The sequence below is a fragment of the Pteronotus mesoamericanus genome, unplaced genomic scaffold, assembly GCF_021234165.1.
Source record: "Pteronotus mesoamericanus isolate MK-2021 breed Mesoamerican mustached bat unplaced genomic scaffold, CSHL_Meso_final scaffold_651, whole genome shotgun sequence".
NCBI classification, from domain to species: Eukaryota; Metazoa; Chordata; class Mammalia; order Chiroptera; family Mormoopidae; genus Pteronotus; species Pteronotus mesoamericanus.
The window spans coordinates 315,546-337,461 of record NW_026555325.1 but is presented as its reverse complement, the minus strand read 5'-3'; the positions used below and the strand labels follow the sequence as shown (position 1 = coordinate 337,461).

The 21,916-nt window shown below is 36.2% G+C and overlaps 1 protein-coding gene across 6 annotated transcripts in view; it reads right to left on the bottom strand.

Moving 5' to 3' along the window:
• The window catches only part of R3HDM1 (R3H domain containing 1), a 199,943-nt gene that overhangs the window by 177,787 nt on the left and 240 nt on the right, over positions 1–21,916 (bottom strand). The window lies entirely within an intron of this gene.

The window sequence follows — 21,916 nt, the reverse complement described above, 5'->3', positions numbered from 1 at the left end:
AGGGTATAGTCCCAGCAGGGGAATCACTGGATCAAAAGGCAGTTCCATTTTCAGCTTTTTGAGGAAATTCCACACTGCTTTCCACAATGGCCGCACCAGTCTGCATTCCCACCAACAGTGTACTAGTGTTCCCTTTTCTCCACAGCCTCGCCAGGACCTGTTGTTTGTTGATCTGTTTATGATGGCCATTCTGACCGGTGTGAGGTGGTACCTCCTGGTGGTTTTGATCTGCATTTCTCTGAAGACATCAGAATTTTAGTGTCAGCATTTCTTAGATGCTTCACACTTTTAACTTAAACAGTGTGGAAATTCAAATTATAAGATGTTTATATAATGACTCTTAAAAACAATTTCACTTATTAAGACAGAATTCTAATTTAAACTAAAAAAATCTTAGGTGGGTTATTTAAGATTTGATTGATGACTAAAGTTAATCTGAAAACCATATATAAGGAATATTGTTGCATGTCTAACTTAGTCCTCTGAAAACAGCTTGGAGCAAATATAGTATCTAATTATTATCTGTGATAAACAGCTTCAATTGTTGCTAAGAAATAAAAGATACCAATACTGATTATATAACTACAAAATATCCAATATTTAGGCTTCTAGTTACATGTATAGCACATTTTAGCACATTTTATGCAATATTAATATATATGGTTTTGATAGTATTGCCAAAAACTGAAGCCCAACAAAACTATGATAAAAACCAAAAGCACCTATAATAACTCAACAACAAAACCCTAATAATCCCGTTTAAAAATGGGCAAAGAATATGAACAGGAACTTCCCCAATGATATAGAAATGGCCAAACAAGCATATGAAAAAGAGCAGAAAATAACAAATGTTGGTGCAAATGTTGGTGTGGAGAAACTGGAACCTCTGTGCATGTTTGGTGGGAAATGCAAAATGGTGATTCCTCAAAAACTTGAAAATAGAACTACTATGTAACCCAGCAATTTCCCTTCTGGGTATATAACCAAAAGAACTGAAAGCAGGGTCTCAAAAAGATGTTGGTCCACCCATGTTCATAGCAGCTCTATCCACAATAGCCAAAAGATGGAAATAACCTAATTGTCCATCAACTGGTGAACAAATGAAATGTGTGTGGTGGGGGGGGGGGGGGGGGGGTTGGTTGTGTGTGTGTGTATAATGTGGCTGAATATTATTCAGCCTTAAAAAAAGAAAATTGAGCCCTGGCTAGGTAGCTCGGTTGGTTTGAACATCGTCTCAATATGCCACAGTTTTGGGTTCAATCACTGATTACGGGACATAGAAGCAGCAACCAATGAATGCACAAATAAGTGGAACAACAAATCAGTGTGTTTCTCTCCCTCTCTATACCTCCTTCTTCTCTCTCTTTAAAATAATTACAAAAGAAAAGCTTTAAAAAAAAGGAAATTGTGACCCATGCTAAAACAGAATGAACCTTGAGGACAATATGCTAAGTGAAATTACCCAGTCACAAAAATATAAATACTGTACAATTCCACTTAATGTACTTAGAAAAGTCAGATTCAGCCCCGGCTGGTGGGGCTCAGTGGATTGAGTGCTGGACTATGAAGCAAAGGGTCTCTGGTTTGATTCCCCGTCAGGGCACATGCCTGGGCTGCAGGCAAGGTCCCCCATAGGGGGCGCATGAGAGGCAACCACACATTGATGTGTCTCTCCTTCTCTTCCTCTCTCTCTAAAAATAAATAAGTAAAATCTTAAAAAAAAAAAAAAAAAGAAAGAAAAGTCAGATTCAGAGCAACAACAGGTAGAATGCTGAATTCCAGGAACTGGGGAAGGGGGTTATGGGGAGGAGTTGTTTAATGGATACAAAGTTTTAGTTTTATAAGATGAAAAGAATTTTGGAGATTGGTTGCATAGTGATGTGAACATACTTAACATTGCTTAACTGTACACTTAAAAAGTATAGAAAGGAGACCACGTGTGTGATCTAGAAATTAAGTTCAGGACACTGGCCTCAGGGTCCCATTTTGTGTCACAATGGAGAGCAATTCAAGAGTATACTGTGAAACAAAATGTGTGGCCAAGAGGCTATCTCTCTGAAAAGGTTCTTAGTAAGGTAATTTTAAGGTGGCTTGGTAGCACAAAAGTATACCATAAAACATTTTTTTTAGGTTAGTACTCTTTATTATTAGTGATTACATTACTAGTTCCTTCAATGGCAGAATTCAATATGGGACAATACCAACACACCGTTTTGAAAGTCAATTCTCCTATCTATACAGAAACACAGATTCCCCAAACAGCCTGGAAGACATGTCTGAGTCCAAAGGGAATAAAGAGAGTATCAGAAAGAATAAGGACAGTTCAGTGTTTATGGCCAAACTGATCTAATGTCACTGTTGAGACTGGGATATGGTATTAACTGAGATATGGACATGAGGTTAATGTGATGTGAGTTGTTAGCTCATTTTTAAAAGGGTATCTATCAGCTAACAGACTGGAATAATTTCTTATTGGAGCCACACTTAATCCAAGGGAGAAGAATTTTATTCAAATCGACTATTTGACAGCATTTTAGTTTGAAGCTGACAATGTCTGAATTTATGAAAAGAGTTTCTTTTTCTAAATTTGTTACTAAACAGAATATTCTAGAGGTATAACCTTGACCTCTACTATATTCTCAAATTAACACAAGATATCGAATTATATTCCAGTTTATGAACTTTATTAAGGACAACAGTGTACAAGGTATTACTACCAAGCTGACCAAGTCCTTGACCTTAAATGGTAATTTAAAAATGAAGCAGTGACTCTGACTGGGTGTGTAATGAAGGAAGGTTGTAGAGAAGGCAGGGTTGTACACATAATGAAATATGCATAACACAAGGTTATGAAAATGACATGCATAAATACAGTGCCACAGAAGAATATATGGGAGAGAGGAATTCTGAGGTATGTTTCAAAAAGAAATCAGCAATTAAGAACAGGTTATGGAAATGTGATATTCACAGTTGTAGGGGTGGGGAGAAGGACTGGTAAATGGTAATTTCAGTTAGAAGAGATACTATGAACAGATGTGGAAGTGAGAAACCTCATGAGTATTTTACGTAGAGTTAACCCTACAGGTTAAGAAATGGTAAGGTAGGAATTAAGGCAGGATGTCGCTCACACTGTACTCTGTATTTATCTCAACATATCTTTTTTAAAGCAAAATTATCAAGTAGATTTGTAATAAAATTATTAGGTTGCCTCTCCTATTAGATTGAGCGCCTGAAGGTCAGAAGTCCAAATTATTGATTTTTATATTGCTCAAACCAGGGCTTGGCATGTTGCAGATAATCCCCAAATGTTTTTTCAAAAAAAAAAAAAAGTGGCTGACTAAACAAATGAACAGTATAGAAGAACCAGATGTAAGAGCCTTAGATAATCTTTATTTTCTTCCATAAAAAATTAAATGAAAATAATTTATGCAGTGTCACATTTAAGGGATAGTTAATTCCTAGGAAATAAAAAAGTGGTAAGATAACAAAATGAAAAGAAAGTGTTTCTAAAAGCCTAAAAATGTTAAAAGCACACATAATCCAACATAGACTGAAGTGACTTACCACTGTGAAGGCAAGTATTAAATTCTCACAACCCTTTAAAAGAAAATAATTTCTTCTTTAAAAAAAAAAAAAATCCTCACCGGAGGATATATCCATTGATTACATAGAGATGGGAAATGACGAGGCAGGGAGAGAAACATCGATGGGTTGCCTGTTGTACGTGCCCTCACAGGGGACTGAACCCACAACCTAGGCATGTGCCCTGAACAGGCATCAAACATGCTACCCACAGGTCTATGCGACAACACTCCAACTGAGCCACAAGAGACAGGGCTAGAAGAAGGGTATTTCTACCACTTAGGGTATGAATTCAATTTTAAATTACAGGTGAACTTCTTTTGTACATTTCTTCTCATTTTATTTTTTTTGACTTTTTATTTTTTTATTTATTTTTTTATTACTGTATAATTTTATTTTTTTATTTTTTTTAATTTTTTTATTTATTTACTTTTTAAATACATTTGTCCATTTCTTCTCATTTTAAACACAAGTTTTATTTGTATACCTGAGTTAAAAAAATTAAATAATGTGATAAGCATAGAAAAATACTCCTGGGACTTTATCATTTCCCCCCTCAACTCCACGTTTATAATCTCTAAGGTCATTCTTTATGACTTTCAAAAAAAGAAAAAAAAGAAAGAAAAAGAATAATTTTCTTAAGCTGAATTTGCTTTGTTTCTCTAAATGTTTATTTTAAAATAAAGGTCAAGAAAGTAATGAGACAATATAATCTTGGATCCTCATATATAAGGAGGGCCCGATATATTTAAATCTTTCAGGATCCCATATGTTGCCTAGGATTCATATTACTTGAAAACTCATAACATTTTCTAAATTAAGCTATACTCTCATTCTATAAAAGTAGTGATAACCTTTCCCTCTCTTCTCCAGATGTGATATTACTTTATTATAAGAGATTTGATATTAAGAAAAATAAGGAGGTAACACCTTGACTCTAAAAGACAATTTTAAAATCAGTTTCCTGACAACCACAACTGAAGTTTGAAAGGAAAGCAGTTAACGGCATGAAGAGGCAGAGGTGATGTTATAAATGCTTTAAGAAAAACACAGCCACAGCCCTATTAACAATAAGACAACAGTTTGTTTCAACACTTCTATGCTCAAAAAAACCTTTGGTATTTCCATTCAACTCGAATGACACAATTCAGCTCCTTTAGTTTGGCATTTAAGATCTCCTACAGTTTTGCTCAAATTTAACTATTCATGGTTATTTACCCTCACCATCTAAAACTGCAGCCAAGCTAGACCTTTCATCACCTGTACTCACTGGTACTCCTGTTTAACTGTTCTTCCACCCGTTTCTGCCTGATGAACACATCTATTCTCTAAGCTATAGCTCAAACTCCAATTCACTGTTTCTTCTGTCACCCTCACCTATTTCATGATATACTGTCTTTTTCTTTTTTAAAATTCAAATAAACATTTAATGCAATGTAGGCATTGTTTGAAAGTAAGAATATAGCGGTAAATTAAAGTTTTAGATAAAAAAATAATATACGAAGTAATTAATGGTATGATATATCAGTACTTATTTAAAGGGTGGGGCAAAAATAGGTTTACAGTTCATATGGAAAATAATATAATAATTAATAAATGATTATATAAACTGCTTCACGTAGTCACAATAATAAATCTACTTTTGCCTCACGGTGTATAATATAAAAAAAATGAGGCAAAATAAGAGGGATGGAGAGTAACATGGTGTTATTTTATACAGTAACATGAGAAGTCTTCCTGCATGACGGAATAGTGAGCCCAGACTTGAAGGCAGTACAAATACAAGACATGTGTAAATGTCAGAAAAGCATCTCCAGCAGAGAAAAGGGCAAGTGTGAAGATTCATTGGGATGGTCGTCTTCTTTCTGCCTTCACTCTCAAATCATGATGTACTTTCTTTTTCACAATTTTTCCTAATCTTGGGAGTGATTCAAGATGGCGGAGGAGTGAGTGGAAGTCAAACTGATCTCCTCCCGGGACAAATCTGGAATTACAACTAAATTGTGGAGAAATTACCTGGAAAACAACAGAAAAATAGCGAGAGGAGGTGGGCAGGGCACCCATAGGCGGCAGTGCCAAAGGGATACTGAAATGGCCAGTTGGACACCCCCCCCCCCACCACTGCTGGCCCGAGAGAAAAGCAGGGTCTAAGCCAAAAGCGGGGATTCTCAAGCCTACAGCACCAATGCCCAAAAAGCACACAGACAACAGCCAGCTGTGAGAAGTGGCAGGGATTCTGTCAGAGAGAGGGAGCTGGACACACAAGGAACCACTTCAAGGGCCAAAGAAAAAATTTGTAGTGGCAGCCACTTTCCCTGGGCTTTGGGGGAGGCAGGGCAGAGTGGGCTGGAGCCACCTGAATAGAGACTGAGAAAGTGGCCGGTGGGGTCCCAGTGATGACTCACCCCCATTACTAGCTGCCATCTTGCTTAGACAGACCACTCCCCTGAGGGGCAGTGGCATGAAAGGACACAATAGCCAAGCTCTCAGGAGGCTCAGCCAGGCCTGGTGTTGCGCAGGCCCGGATACTGAGTACAGAGTGACAGTCACAGACAGTATATCCCTGGCTAAAGGGGACACGGAATGGTCTAGAAACACTTGAGGAAAGTCTGGAGATGGAAGTGTTGGGGAGAGAACTGAGGGAGTAGCCGGGGTATCCTGGTGCTGACTCCTCTCCTATATGGCAGCAGCCACCTTGCTCAGGCAGACCACTCCCCTGAGTGGCAGCAGCAAAAGGACCCAACAGCCTCGCCCACAGGAGGGACTCTGCCAGACCTGACTGCGGAGGTCAGAGTAACTAGATTAACAGCTGGTGTTATTGAAACAGTGATCAAAAAACTCCTGGCACACAAAAGCCTCAAATCAGCCTCAAAAAGCCTCAAAGCCTCAAAACAGGGACAGAAGGGATGGAGGGGGGTAGCAGAGAAGGGAAGGGGAAGGGTCAGATCAAGGAACAGGTGTGAAGGACAAATGGATGAAGCCTAGGTGGGGAAGGATTGAGGGAGAGAGATGGGGGTAGGTGATGTAAGGGAGAATGGTGGCAGGTAAATGGAGACAAATGTACTGGAACAATAAAAAGAAAAAAATTTTTTTCCTAACCTCTCCATTCCAGCCACTCCTTATTCTTTTGAACTTCTCAAGCATTTATTATTTCAAGTCCTTTATTTAGTATGTGATTATTTGCTTTCATTCTCTCAGTTATATATGTACAAATGAAAAGTTACTATTTCTTGAGTTGTGGAGAGTAGAGTACCTATTCCACAAATATGGTCAAGTCTTAATAATAATCCAGTGTAAGTCTATGGATAATTCATGACAGTTTCCTCAAGTTAAATTAACAGGCCATTTCATGTGTCCATCCCTATGCTTTAGAAGACAAATTATAATGGTGGGCTTGACATAGTAGTAATCTAAAAAATCAGCATCTCTTCAAAATATATACTTTGAATATATGCCATTCATTGTATGTCACTTATACATTAATAAAACTTTAAAAAAAACCTTCCTCCCCCATCCAAATAGTTTTCAAATGAAATACTATGGTGGGGGGTAATTATATTTAAGACAGGTTACATGTTATTATAGTCCATAAAAGAATTGGCTTGAGGTTCTAACTAATGGAAATACAATGAACCAACAGCTATGTTGGGATACAGGTAAGTTCCTACCTTCCCAGTCATTTCTTATTTCTTTTTTTAAGTATATTTTATTGATTATGACATTACAGTTGTCCCATATTTTCCTCCACTTTAACCCTTTCCACCTTGCACCTCCCTCCAGCATCCCTCCCCCTACTTAGTTCATGTCCGTGGGTCATACATGCAAGTTCTTTGGCTTCTCCATTTCCTATACTATTCTTCAACCCCCCCCACCCCCGCCCCGTCTATTTTATGCCTACAAATTCTTCTTCTTATTATCTATACCTTTTTCCCTACCCTCCACCTCTCCCTACTGACAACCCTCCATGTGATCTCCATTTCTGTGACTCTATCCTGTTCTGGTTTTTTGCTTAGTTTGTTTTTGTTTTCTGTTAGGTTCAGTTGTTGATAGTTGTGAATTTATTGTCATTTTACTCTTTATAGTTTTTGATCTTTTTCTTAGATAAGTCCCTTTAACAAGTCATATAATTAATGGCTTCATGACAATGAACTCTTTTAACATTACCTTATCTGGGATGCACTTTATCTGCCCTTCCATTCTAAAAGATAGCTTTCCTGGATAGACTAATCTAGGTTGTAGGTCCTTGCTTTTTATCACTTTGAATACTTCCTTCCAGCACCTTCTTGCCTGTAAGGTTTCTTTTGAGAAATCAGCTGATAATCTTATGGGAACTCCTTTGTAGGTAGCTTTCTCCTTTTTTCTTGCTCCTTTAAAGGTCAGACCAGCCGTAACATTCCTTTAAGCCAAAGCCTACTCCATAGCAAAGTCCTAACTAACCCTCTTCACTTCTGTGAAGCCTGAGAGATGAGAAGGCTACAGAATGAAAGTTTGAGGCTAGTAGAGATTGGTTCATGAGGTTTAAGGAAAGAAGCTGTGTCCATAAAATAAAAGCACAAAGTGAAGCAACAAGTGCTGATGTAGAAGCTGCAGCCAGTTGTCCAGAAGATCTAGCTATGATAATTAATAAAGGTGGCTAAACTAAACAACAGATTTTCAATGCACATGAAATGTCCTTATATTGGAAGAAGATGCCATGTAGGACTGACATAGCTAGAGAGAAGTTAATGCCTGGCTTCAAAGTTTCAAAGGACAAGCTGACTTTCTTATTAGGGGCTAATGTAGCTTGTGACTTCAAGTTGAAGCCAATGCTCATTTATCATTCCAAATTTCCTAGAGACCTTAAAAATTATGCTAAATCTACTCTGCCTGTGCTCCACAAATGGAATAAAGCCTAAATGATAGCACATCTGTTTACAACATGGTTTACTAAGTATTTTTAGCCCATTGCTGAGACACACTGCTCAGAAAAAAAGATGTATTTCAAAATGTTACTGCTCTCTGACAACGTAGCCTGTCACCCAAAAGCTCTGATGGAGACGTAAAATAAGATTGATGTTGTTTTCATGTGTTATCCTAACATCCATTCTCAGCCTACAGATCAAATAGTAATTTCAACCTTCATGTCTTATTCTTTAAGAAACAAATTCCGTAAGGCTATAGTTTCCATAGACAGTGATTCCTCTGATGGACCTGGGCAGAGTAAATTGTAAATCTTCTGGGAAGGATTCATGGAAAGAGGTCAAATACTAAAATCAACAGTTGTTTAGAAGACGCTGATTCCAATCCTCATAGATGACTTTGAGAGAGTCAAGACTTCAGTGGAGGCAGTAACTACAGACTTGGTGGAAACAGAGAACTGGGAATAGAGAACTAGAATTAGAAGTGGAGCCTGAAGATGTGACTGAATTACTACTAACTCATGACAGAACTTCAATGGATGAGAACCTATTGCATATGGAAGTTTCTTAAGATAAAATCTATTCCTGGTGAAGATTGTTGAAATGACAACAAAGGATTCAGAATATAACATAAACACAGCTGATAAGGCAGCAACAGGGTGTGAAAGGACTCCAATTCTGAAAGAAGTTCTACTATGGGTAAATGCTATCAAACAGCATCACATACTATAGAGAAATCATTTGCGAAAGGACGACTCAATCGATGTGGCAGACTTTGTTATTGTTTTATTTTAAGAATATGCCACAAACACCCCAACATTCAGCAACCACCACTCTGATAAGTCAGCAGCAATCAACATTGGGGCAAGACCCTCCACACAGTAAAAGGATTACAACAAACTGAAGGCTCAGATGATGGTTAGCACTTTTATGAAGCATTTTATTTATCCTCCCCAAAGGACATTTTTTCATTGCTTTTAAAGACAAAGGAAGGGTTGGGGGAGGAGACAGAGGGAGAAAGAGAAGGAGTGGGAGACATGGACTACACGAAAGAGAAACTGATCTACTGGTTGTCTGGTTACCTCCCATACACACCCCAACTGGGGATGGAACCTGAAACCTAGGTGTGTGCCCTCGTCAGGAATTGCCTTTTTATGTACTGGGAAACCAACACATTCACATGACTCATTTTACTCTAACAGTTGCTTTATTGCAGTGGTATGGAAATGAACAAACCTGCAGTCTTATCAGGTATGCCTATACTGTTACTTTATATGGAATACAGAGTCTAAATACTGGACAATTGTAGAGTGCATAAGACTTACACAAACATCTAGATGGCAAAGTCTGCATACATAAAATCAATAGTTGTCAATAATAAGCACATGAAAAGATGCTTAACATCTTTAATCATTAGAGGAATGAAGATTAAATCCACAATGAAATATTACTACACACTCACTAGGATGACTATGATGAGAAGAGACATATCATAACAAGCATTGGTGAGATGCATAGAGATTAAAACCCTCTTATATCGCTGCTGGGAATACAAAATGGAGCAGCTACTTTGGAAAAGTTTTATCAGTTCCTTAAATGGTTAGAGAGTAACTATATGAGCCAGCATTAAATTTCTCTGTGTGTTTATATATAATATGTATATGTGTGTGCATATCCAAGAGAAATTAAAACATGCATGTACACAAAAATTTGTATAAGAATCTTTATATCAGTGTTATTCATAATCGCCAAGAAGCAGGAATTGAAATGTCCCTCAACTGAAGTATTAATAAAAAATACAGTGGAATCTTATTCAGCCACAAAAAGGAATGAAGTACTGATTCATGCTACAACATGAACTTTAAAAACTTATGCTTAAGTGAAAAGAAGACACAAAAAATGACATATGATTTCACGTATATGAAAGGTCCAAGAGGCAAATCTATAGAACTGAAAGTAGATTAGGGGTTGCCTATGGTTGGGGGAAGGGGTAAAATGCATGAGGAGTGACTGCAGGTGGATTTCTTTTTGAAATGATAATAATGTTCTAAAATTGGATTATTGTGACAGTTGCATAATTTTTCAATATACTAGACCCCAGTGGAGTGTAAAATAAACTTCAGACAGCTGAATTTTATGGAATGTGAGTTATATTTCAATAAAGGCTCTTTAAAAATATAAGCAGAAAAAAGTTAACAAAGGCCAATAAATTTTACCATCATTTATATGTCTGGTATATACAAATGAAATCTTTTTGTAGAAATGTATATATAGTAGTGCTTGATCAAGGGTATCTGATGAACTCATATTCAAATGCCTGCTCATGAAAGCTGAATCCAACTCCTGATTACCTTTGGGATCATAATACACTTAAAGGGCCATATTCTCACGTTCTTCAATTCCCAGTTTCTGCAGCTGTTACACATCCCAATACCTGCCTACTCCTTTCATGGGGATGATTCATAAAACATTACTGTTAATCTAGATTAGTTGAAAGTTTATGCAAGTTACTGCAGTTTGTCTTTTGCCATAGGATGTCTTGTGATCCTATAAAGGACAAATCTTATCTTACAAACAAATGGAATCACATACTGTACTTCATTTCAGTATGAAATAGACTGCATTTCCTCCAGTTTGGCTAAACTTCTGTTCAGAAAATTGATTTCATATATAAAGAAAAATAATCTAGATAACCAAGAAAACAACTATTCAGAATACTCACAGAATATTCTACTTCACAGAACCTCATTAAAAAATTACATCCTAAAAATAAAAAATACATCCTGGTTTACAAAATAATTAAGATTACTTATTTTTTTTATCTGTTATCAACTTCCATATAAGCCATTTTTATTTAATACACAATCTAAATAAACACAGTACCTTTGCCATGAAAAAAGTGGCTAGTACTAGCAACCAAACTGTCATTTGCAAGCTAGTCATATATAGAAATTATGGAGTTATGACGGGTCAACTTCACCTATAGTGTGAAGAATTTAAATTTTGGATTAAATCAAGTCATCAAATTAAAAGAGATACAGGTATGATTTCATACCTGAAATATTAAATATATCCTTCCCATTAAATCTCATAAAGCTGAAAGCAAAAACTCTTTCATAGTAGACATAAAACAAACAAATTATTTTTCAGTTATATCACAGACAACTTATGCTAACTTCTCATTTTTGTAGTTAACACACTCTGGGTATCTCAATATAATCATAAATACTAGCACTTGAGTCCAGTAGGAAGGTCTTCTAAGTATTGGGTTGGACAAAAAGTTCATTTAGTTTTTCCCCTAAGATGCTTCTAATATGCTTGGTTGTCTTTAACTTCATTCAAAACAATTTGTATTGTGACAGCTGTCATATCAGTGTTCATTAACAAAAAAAAACATCAAAATTGGTGAATTTTTGTGCAGGCATTATAACATTGAAAATGGAAGAAGATAAGTAACATTTTTGGTGTATTATGCTTTATTATTTCAAGAAGCACTAGTGAAATGCAAAAAAAGATTTGTGAAGTGTATGGAGAAGGTGCTGTGACTGATATCAAACATGTCAAAAGTGGTTTGCAAACTTTCTTGATACTACTGACACTTTGGCCAAATAATTCTCTGCTGTCGGGCTGTCTTATGCGTTGGAAGATGTTTAGCAGCACCCCTGGCCTCTACCCACTAGAAACCAATAGCAGGAGATAGCTGACATACTAAAAATATCCAAATAAATAAAGTTATTGGTGAAAATGAAAACTGTCTCGTGGTAAAATGGAGACAACTGTACTTGAACGACAATTTTTAAAAAAGGAAGAAAAATGTGTCTCTTATTTTATGGAAAAATCTAAACAGACTTTTTGGACAACCCAATACATAAGTAATTAGTTTTAAACAACTAGCAATTCGAGGTGTAACTTTAAGTCTAAAATAACAAAGTATGGAATCTGACAAATTCTCTACTTTGAAATATTCCCCCATCAACTTGTTTCCATTAATTTCTGGAGATGAAAACAGGCACATTAGTTGACCTGATTCTTTCATACTTGGAATGGTATAAATTTGGACTTGGAGTTTGGAGACCCAGATTAATGTCCTGGCTGGGCATTAACTACTTATATTAAGCACTTATGTAAATAATTTAGTATCTTTGAAACATCGGGCGCCAAGTAAAGAGTTGTGTGAGAAAATAAGAGTAGGACTAAAAAGCTTGTATTCTAATTTTATGACAATATATAAAAGCAATTCAATTAGCCCTGGCTGGTGTTGCTCGGTGGATTGAGCGCTGGCCTGCAAAGTAAAGGGTCGCTGGTTCGATTCCCAGTCAGGGCACATGCCTGGGTTGTGGGCCAGGTCCCAAGTAGAGGGTGAGTGAGAGGCAATCACACATTAATGTTTCTTTCCCTCCCTTCCCCTCTCTCTAAAAATAAATACATAAAATCTTAAAAAAAAATGAATACTATTGAATAGCAATTCAATTAATAGTTACCTGACCACCAACTTTCACCTGGTTCTCTACTGTGCATTTAGAAAGAAGGTGTAAATCCTACATAATTGTTGGAACCTCAAATACTTTTATATAAAGAAAATGTGTCCAAAGACAGGGAGAAAGAAGACAAGTAGAAGGAGAAAAAAGAAAAGGAAATGGAAGTTGAGGCAATTTACAATATGACAATTTTGACTCACATGGATCCCCATAAGTCAAGTCATGACCTTTTTGAAGGCAGAGGCGTGTATATCTTTAAGGACAGAAGCAATTTAATTAGCAGCCATTTCTGTGATCCTATTAGTCTATCTTTCACAAACAAGAATATCAATGATACCTGATCTTAGTAACAACATTTCTGTAACCATTCTAACCCCACATAAACCAAGAAAAACATGATATGAGAAAAGATGAATAAGTCCTTTCTAAAATTAAAGAATATGTGTTAGATGCCAATAAAGTACAAGTAGATATAAGTTGCATTTAACATTTAAGTCAATCCTCTTAATCTGTCACCTATTTTATCATTGGGTTTTCCATTTCAGTAGTAAGGTAAATGCAAATGAAAAGTTGTGTGGCAACTGTATGCAGTTCTCAGAAAAGCCATAAAGTAATTTTCATACACCACAAATACAGCTTGAACACTAGACTATAAAAAACATGACTGTTTTTCTGTTTTAAATTTCAAAATCAGCATTCATTAAGAAAATCAACACTGACAAAAACCCATGGAATGTGTACACTGGACATTATACCAGGATAAAATCTTTTGGGTAATGTTACAGGGGAATGAGGAAATTACATTCTAAATTTATTATATAGATTTAACAAAATTTTAGATTGGAAAAGACCCTCCAGATCATAAATATACTTTACAATTTTTTGTATTTCTTTGGTGTCAGTTGTTATTTCTCCTCTTTCATTTCTGATTTTATTTATTTGGGTCCTCTCTCTTTTTTTCTTGCTAAGTCTGGTTAAAGGTTTGTCAATCTTGTTTATCTTTTCAAAGAACCAGCTCTTAGAGTCATTGATCTTTAGTATCACTGTTTTAGACTCTACTTCATTTATTTCTGCTCTGATTTTTTTTATTTTTTCTTTCTACTCATTCTATGCTGTTTGTTGTTCTTTTTCAAGTTCCTTTAAATGTAAAGTTAGTTTATTTCATTTTTTTCTTCATAAATATATTTTAAACTTGGGTTCCTAAACTGCTACTCCAAAACTACAAGTAGAAATGACAATCTTTACTAAAAAACAAGCAAAATGCAGTCATAATGAAAAGTCAAGCCTCTCAGGTTCAAGGGTAACGTATGTATACACAAAGTTAAAGTCAGACTAATGTATTCTTTAAAAACTTCTACCCCTAAAACTCAAGGACTTTATATGGTGAAATGCTAACTTCTAGGAAAGACACACTCTTTATTACACCTAATTAATATAAATGCCTAATTACCCAAAGTCCTAAATGCACTAGGAAAAACAGGTCAATTCTAAAGTTTTAACAAGTGTTCAAAATTTTCAAAAGCGGGATGATTTAAATAATCTTCCTACTTGCTCTTCATATTACTGAAAATAGGAAGAAATCATGAAAAGCATGACAGTATTCCCAGCTATGTCTTAGTTTTGTATTAATCAAAATTTAAGAAAAAGAAAAGGAATGGAATAAAGAAGTAATGAACGAATGAGTTTTTGTGCATCACTTTGCATGTTAGGTATTTAAAACATATTCCAAATTACTCTTGTGAGTTACACAGCTTTATTTATAACTAAAAACCAAAAACAGTATACAGGTGACCATCATGAGAACATAAAAACAAATTGTGTATCTGTACAAAATATTCTGTAATAAGAATGAACCTTTTATATATGCAGTAACACGAATAAATCTGGGATACGTGTTGAGTGAAAGAAGTCGTACATAAGAGTACATGGAGATTTGGGCAAAAGTAGGTTTACAGTTGTTTGTATGGAAAATAATACAATAATTAATAAATAACAGGAATAAACTGTTTCACATAGTCACAACTCACAACTGAAAACCTACTTTTGCCCCTCTGTATTGTATGATTCTATTTACGTTGTCATAGTGCAGGAAAATATAATATTATGGTAGAAAAGAATCAGACCTTTTGGTTATTGTTTCTCGAGGTGAGAGTAGTTCTATTTTTGATAGACATAAGGGTATTGGGGATGTATACTATTTGTCAAAACTCACTGAAATGGTATATTTATGATTTGTGCATTTTCCTGTATTGTATGCCTATTTACCAGTAGACAAGTAATCAAATATTGAACTCTAGTCAATTATATGTATGCTGAAGTGTTCAAGAGTGAAGTATAATGATTCTCACAATTTATTTTGAAATGCACCAAAAAGGGATCGATGGATATAGGATAATGCAAAGTGAAAAATGTTAATTAATAATTACATAATTCAGTAATAGATAAAATTTTGTGTATGCCTGGAAAATTTCAGCAGATCTCACAAAAGAGATCTTTCTAACCCAGATGCTAAAAGACGCCAGCAATATGTCTAAGTATAAAGGGAAAATTATTTTGAACTTAGCCTTTTAGACAAGTGATTTTCAACTGGTGTGCTGCAAGAATTTTTAAAACATGGCAATACCTGACTATTCAGTCAAGGGCAATGATCTCTTTTTCTTTTCCCTTATATTGTCAAATAAAAAGACAACAGCCAATACAACAACAGCCAACAGGTGTGAAGGCCCTGTCTTGAACCATAAATATACAGGTCATATACCAGAGCTGCATCTTATTGGTCACGGTGCATAATAAGGTTGTGTCTGATTGGTTAATTCTTGGTACCTGAAATCTCTATATACAAGTATAGCTACCTGATTTTTCAAAAAGTCACGTTAGAGCAAAAAGGGTAGGTAATTACTATTTTTTTTTTGTAAATCAAAATTTTACTAATTCTTTTTGTCAGGTTGGTAAAAAATACATCTTTTGGTGCACTGCAGCATGAAATGAAAAGAGTTGAAAATCGCTGTTCTATACTATCAGTCAGGCATGATGGCAGAATAAAGACTTCAGGCATACAAGGTTTCAAAAAGTTTACTTCCTAAGCAGCCTTTCTTGGGAAAATACCTCAGGCTATATTACCTAGCAAGAGTATAAAAACCAAGGAAGAGGATGGATCCACAGTATTTAGCAAACAGGTGATTCAACCAGGAAGGCAGTGCACAGACTTCCCAGGGATGAGTATGACACAAGAACACAAGAGAAAATCTTTGAAGGAAAGACCTCCATGAAATAGAAACTAAATAACTCTGAGAATATGTCAATGATACATTATTGCTTGTCAATCAGAAAAAAAGAAAGACAATTAAAATATCCAAGAAAAGTGAAGAAATTACAGGAGATATCATGTTCTAATGTGTAACAAAACCATGTGACATGATTTTCATAAAAAGCATAAATAAGACTTCATTTGACTGCTGGTGCTAAGAATATTCTATCTGTGTTCTCATAGAATGGCCCTCACTGGTGTGGCTCAGTGGGTTGGGCATCATTCTGCAGACCAAAAGGTCACAGGTTTGATTCTCAACCAGGGCACATGCCTGGGTCAGGGCCATGCCAAGAGGCAACAAGTCAATATTTCTCTTACGCATTGATGTTTCTCTCCCTCTCTTCCCTTCTCTCTAAAAATAAATAAAATATTTAAAAAAAAGAGACTCATGAATCCCAGTAATAACACAGTAGAGAAGGGTATGATAATCAATATGATCAATTACAGATCTACTGGAGTGTTTGATTTTTATGTGTATGCATTGATTTTTTAAAAAAGCTTTTCATAAATACAGACTTCCCAAATAATTTTAGAAATGTAGTAAGTTCCACACTTTTCTATCCCAGTCCCCCCAAAAAAAAGTTTACAATCTTTTGAGCCTATTGAATAGTAAACATGAATGTTTCTGACTTCAAAAGACACAGAAGTTGTCAAAATTGCTATTGCAAAATTGCTTAAATCTGAGCACCATTTCTCTCAAAGCAACTTGTTATCAAAATGATCTAAAATAAGTTTTAAAATTGCCCTTAAAAATATTTCCTTCCTGTAGTCATACTACCCTAAGTAAGAGAAAACCTGAAATCACAAAGAAACCATTATGGTCTAGTTGCCTGGTTCTGTGACAAGATCTGGTGTGTTTTGAAGATCAGATCTAGTCTCTTAACCTGCAACAATATGGAATACAACTTGACAAGCCTAAAGAGGGTGTTAAACAGCCCAGGGGGAGTTTATAGGGGAGACAAGTACCTACTGAGGATATCTATAGTGTTACCCCTCCACCCTTTCCCTCTTTTTAGCAAAACTGGGTTAAGTAATAGAGTCTTAGTCCTGAGCAGGTAAAGTCTCCCATACCTACTACCCACACCTTGGTTTCTACACTCTGGGGGCACAAGGATAGGAGAGGAGGATGGTAACATTGATACTCATGCACCTTATTGATAATATTTTAATTGTGTCTGGGACCAGAATGGGATCTCCTATTCGCTATGTCCTCCTTTCCTACATCAAATATGTGTGTGTGTATCTGTTAATCTGACGACCCTGAAACAAGAAAATTAGCAGAGACACCAAGTCCCTTAGGAATAGTTCAGGCAAAGGCTAAATTATTATCTGCCTGATTTCTTTCCCCACAAGAGCTTGCTCAAAAAGCACAAGCCTTATAGCAACTAGAAAATGAACATTATAGGTGATCGGTATCAGATTCTTTTTACTTTATATGATGAGGAGTTGGAAAATGAATGGGAAGCCAGCCCTAATAAAAGAATGAAAAAGGAATTAGCATTTAGAGCAAACAAGGCATATAAAATGAAAACAGAAACTGTATCTTGGACATGTTTGATGCTGGGGTATTTCCATTGTGCTCAGATACATGTGAATATGACTAAGTAAAAATAACACAAACGAACAATATAAATGGTATTTTGCAGAGGATATCTGTTTAAAAGTGGGCATTTTTCCCCCCAAAACCATATAGGAACATAAATAAAAGTAAAGGGTATTTTTTTGTATTTGACTTTCTAACTTAAATAATTATAGATACACAGGAAATTGAAAAAAAGTATAGCAAGTTCCTCTCTACTCTTGTCCAGTTTCCCCCAATAACATTATGTAAGTATACTTTAATATTAAAAACAGGACTGACATTGATATGCACAACCTTATTCAGACTTTACCAGTTTTAAGTGCACTTACTTTGTATGTGTTTACATGCAATTTTGTCACATGAATAGATTTCTGTAATTATCACTGCAATCAAGACACAGAGTGTTCTTATTACCACAAATGCTAGTGCTTTATAGTCAACAACTATCCTGCTCCCTCCATGTCATCTGAATGCCAAGCAACCACTAATCTGCTCTCCACCTCTATAATTTTGTTATTTTGAGAATGTTAAATAAATGGAACCTCATGGATGTTAGAGATCCACCCAAGGTGCTACAAGTACCAATGGTTTGTTCCTTTTTTCTTACTGCATAGTATTCCATGATATGAATACAAGTTTGTTTAACCATTCACTCACTGAAGGGCATTTCTGTGTAATTATATAACATATCCTCATCGAGGAAGGTTGACTAAAAATTTTGTTTGACCATATGATTTGATTTTTGCACGTATCTGCACTATAAGTAAACATTACCAGAATTCAGAGAGATTAACTGGGAGATTATTTTCTTCTTGAGAAAAAGATTACTATTATATTGAGAAAAACTGACACATTTCTTTCTCTTTACGATAACCATCTTAGTTTAGTTATCGTAAGTTATAAATAACATCATCATCACTGTATGCAGGTGTCACCATAATGACATCGTATTGATTCTGTGGTTTGGAGCTCCATGACCTATTTGAAAAGTTCACCGTGAAGTGCAACCACACCTCTTTGACACAGGTTGCCCAACATATTTACAATAGATCATGAATGTGTTAACAGTCAAATTTTCTAATTCACATAGCAACAATGTTTATTATTGTAACATTTCAAGAGTGGAAAAAATAAAATTGTTATTAACTCCCAGTGCTTCTTTATTGTGAGGAATTAAAACATTAACTCAAATGGGTATGATCAGCTACTCTAAAGGGCCAGTACCAGAAAATCTCTTTGTTATTACTTGGCAAAACATGACAATGCATATCTTCTGCATAACAGCTGAAAAAGCTTACTTCAATTTTATACAATTTTCTACTGCTGCTGCCATGTACGGCTCTTGAAGAAGCATCGAACTGCACTGGGCTCAATAAATTGGGAAGCCTGCCATAATATTATATACCTCAACTCACTATTCAGTATAAGTTGCAGTTCGCCTTGAACGCTAGTCAGACATTACTGTCAGAACACTTCCTAATAAAATGCCTTCATGCTAACCTTAAATTTGTCTAACTGTACAAACTCCAAGGACACTATGCTGTGTGATGACCCAGTCCATTTTCAAAAGTGCTTGGGAGAAGAAAGGTACAGTGTGTCTGGCATGTTGTTTCACAGAAAAGAAACACTCAACTATTGATAAGAAATTAAAATTAAAACAACAACAACAACAATATTGTAGTCAACCTATGGCTGTAATGAATTTAAATGACTTTTTTAATTCTTAACTCTGTATTAAGAATTCATCTATTGCTTTCCAGTTGCATGGTAGCACAATGATCATGGAGAGCAACTACCATATATGAACCAGATCTTGAAACATGTATCAGGTAAATAAAATTGAAAAGATATTACAGTAAGTTACCACTACAATAATTTACCACACACTTTTATTTCAAATAATCCATTTGAAATATAATCCACAAACACGTGCACTTTAATGTAAAAACAAACAAAAAAAACTTCTATAACATAAGCAGCTCATCTGTATGGGATAATCAATTTCCCACATACCTTTAACTTTGAAAATGGTTAGCTGCAAACTGCACTTAATTTAAGTCACTATATAAATGAAAACTCCCATAGTACTCCTTATTAATAGAACATCGTGAGCCTACAATATCTTGTGTGTGTGCAAAAAAATTTATATCCATGAAAATATCAACAATTAATATTTAATCATCATACTATGCGTTAGGCTCAATATTAGGGGTTTTACCTACTTCATCTTTAAGCTTCACAACTCCATGAATCAAGCCATTATTATTCCCGCTTCACAAATGAGAAAACTAATTGAGTCTCACAGAAAGGTCTCTCAGCTAGGAAGAGAATGTAGAAGCCCCTTATATTTTTATCAGCCTTTTCTGTACAGAAAGCACATGAGATTTGAAAGCATCGGTTATATAATTTATCAATTAACCAACAAGCTCTAGAAAATGCTAGGCTGAATGGTGCTATGGGTACTTTGTCAGGAACTGAGAGAACTTACCTTTCAGGATTATGCATTCCATTTCTAAAATTGTAACACATCCAAATTTCTTCAGGTCCTGAATCTATGGATCTATGACAGTTTTGTATCTAGGTGTATGATTATGGAATATGGAAGATTACTAAACCAGTATAATCTTCTCAGACCTGAAGAAATTGTCTAACATTTAGACAAAACTCAAGATATTTCTTCACAACCCAAGTTTATGCTGGTAACAAACCTCAAAAGTGGGCCTAGAATTTTATCTCTGACTAGAAGCATATCTACTACAAATTACAGCATCTATTATTTAACGAGATATTTATCCAAGCAAAAAAAGCAAGGAGTGAAAAGATGAATACTCAATATGTAAGGAAGAAACTCTTTGCTCTCAAATATGGCCAATTATACCAAATTCTGTTAAATCGAGGTGTGGTCAACTCCTCTAGTCATACTAGTATCCTACTATACTAAATATTACATAGCTCTTATTATTTCAAAAATTATACATAGGTGGGCTTTCAGTTTGACTTTAACCATCTTTTCATTACTTAAAAGTTATTGTAATCAATGACATTTGAGCCAGAACCAAACATTTTCTTCAGAATTACAATTAGCAAACTACAACCTTGGAGTTATTATGTATGTAATATATTTATACATTTTTTTATTAGAAAAATCATCTGCTAATTACTAGTAAGCCTTACTATTTTACAAAGCACCTCTTCAGCTTTTACTTAGTTGACTTTCTATCCCAGGACAATTATACATGGGACATGATAGCCCTAACAATTTAAGTTTCTACACAAAAAAAGCAAGCTCAAAGAACAGAGGCACTCTCCTCTACACCTAGCAACAACAACAAAAAGGTGGGGAGGAGAGGGAGAGAACGACAAAAAACTTAAAAAACACAGGGCTTTTGGGGGAGCCTAAAGCTCAACCTTAACGTGTGTAAATCTGTTCCCTGGGAGTCTGTGACACTGACAGTCATTCAACTTTCTTTTTAATTTTCCCATTGTGCTTTCTGAGGTACCACAGGCAAGATGCACCTACATTTCACCAACTGGTCGAAATGCCTTATTTTCTTTCTAAAAATTCTCGCGGTGGAAAGCCGGGGGCCGCGGGCGTGGGGTGGGCCGGGGAGCCCTTGGGCAGTGGCGCCAGCCACCGGAGAGAGCAGAACCCCGCACAGCACCCGTCCCTGGCAGGCCTGCTGTGCCTGGTTCCCGAGTCCCTGGGGCTGCAAGGACTGCAGCAGCAGCCATGGCAGGGACTAGGGAACCTTTCCCCTGCCTCCTCCGCTAGGCCTCGAGGGGTTTGCTTTTCACATGGTCCCCGGGTGGGGGCGGTGGGGACAAGATAGTAAATGCAGCTGCACCCACAGCGGCGGGCAAGAGAGCGGAGCTCCTTCCGAACCCGACCTCCCGGTGGGCTGGCAGCAGCAGCAGGAGGAGGAGGAGGAAGAGGAGGAGGAGGAGCAGCAGCAGCAGCAGCAGCAGCAGTAGCAGCACTTCGGCGGGGCCCACGCTGGAGCGCCAACGGCTCGGCGGGGAGGCCACCTTCTCACACACCACATCTCTCCCTTGCCTGCCTCCTTCTCCG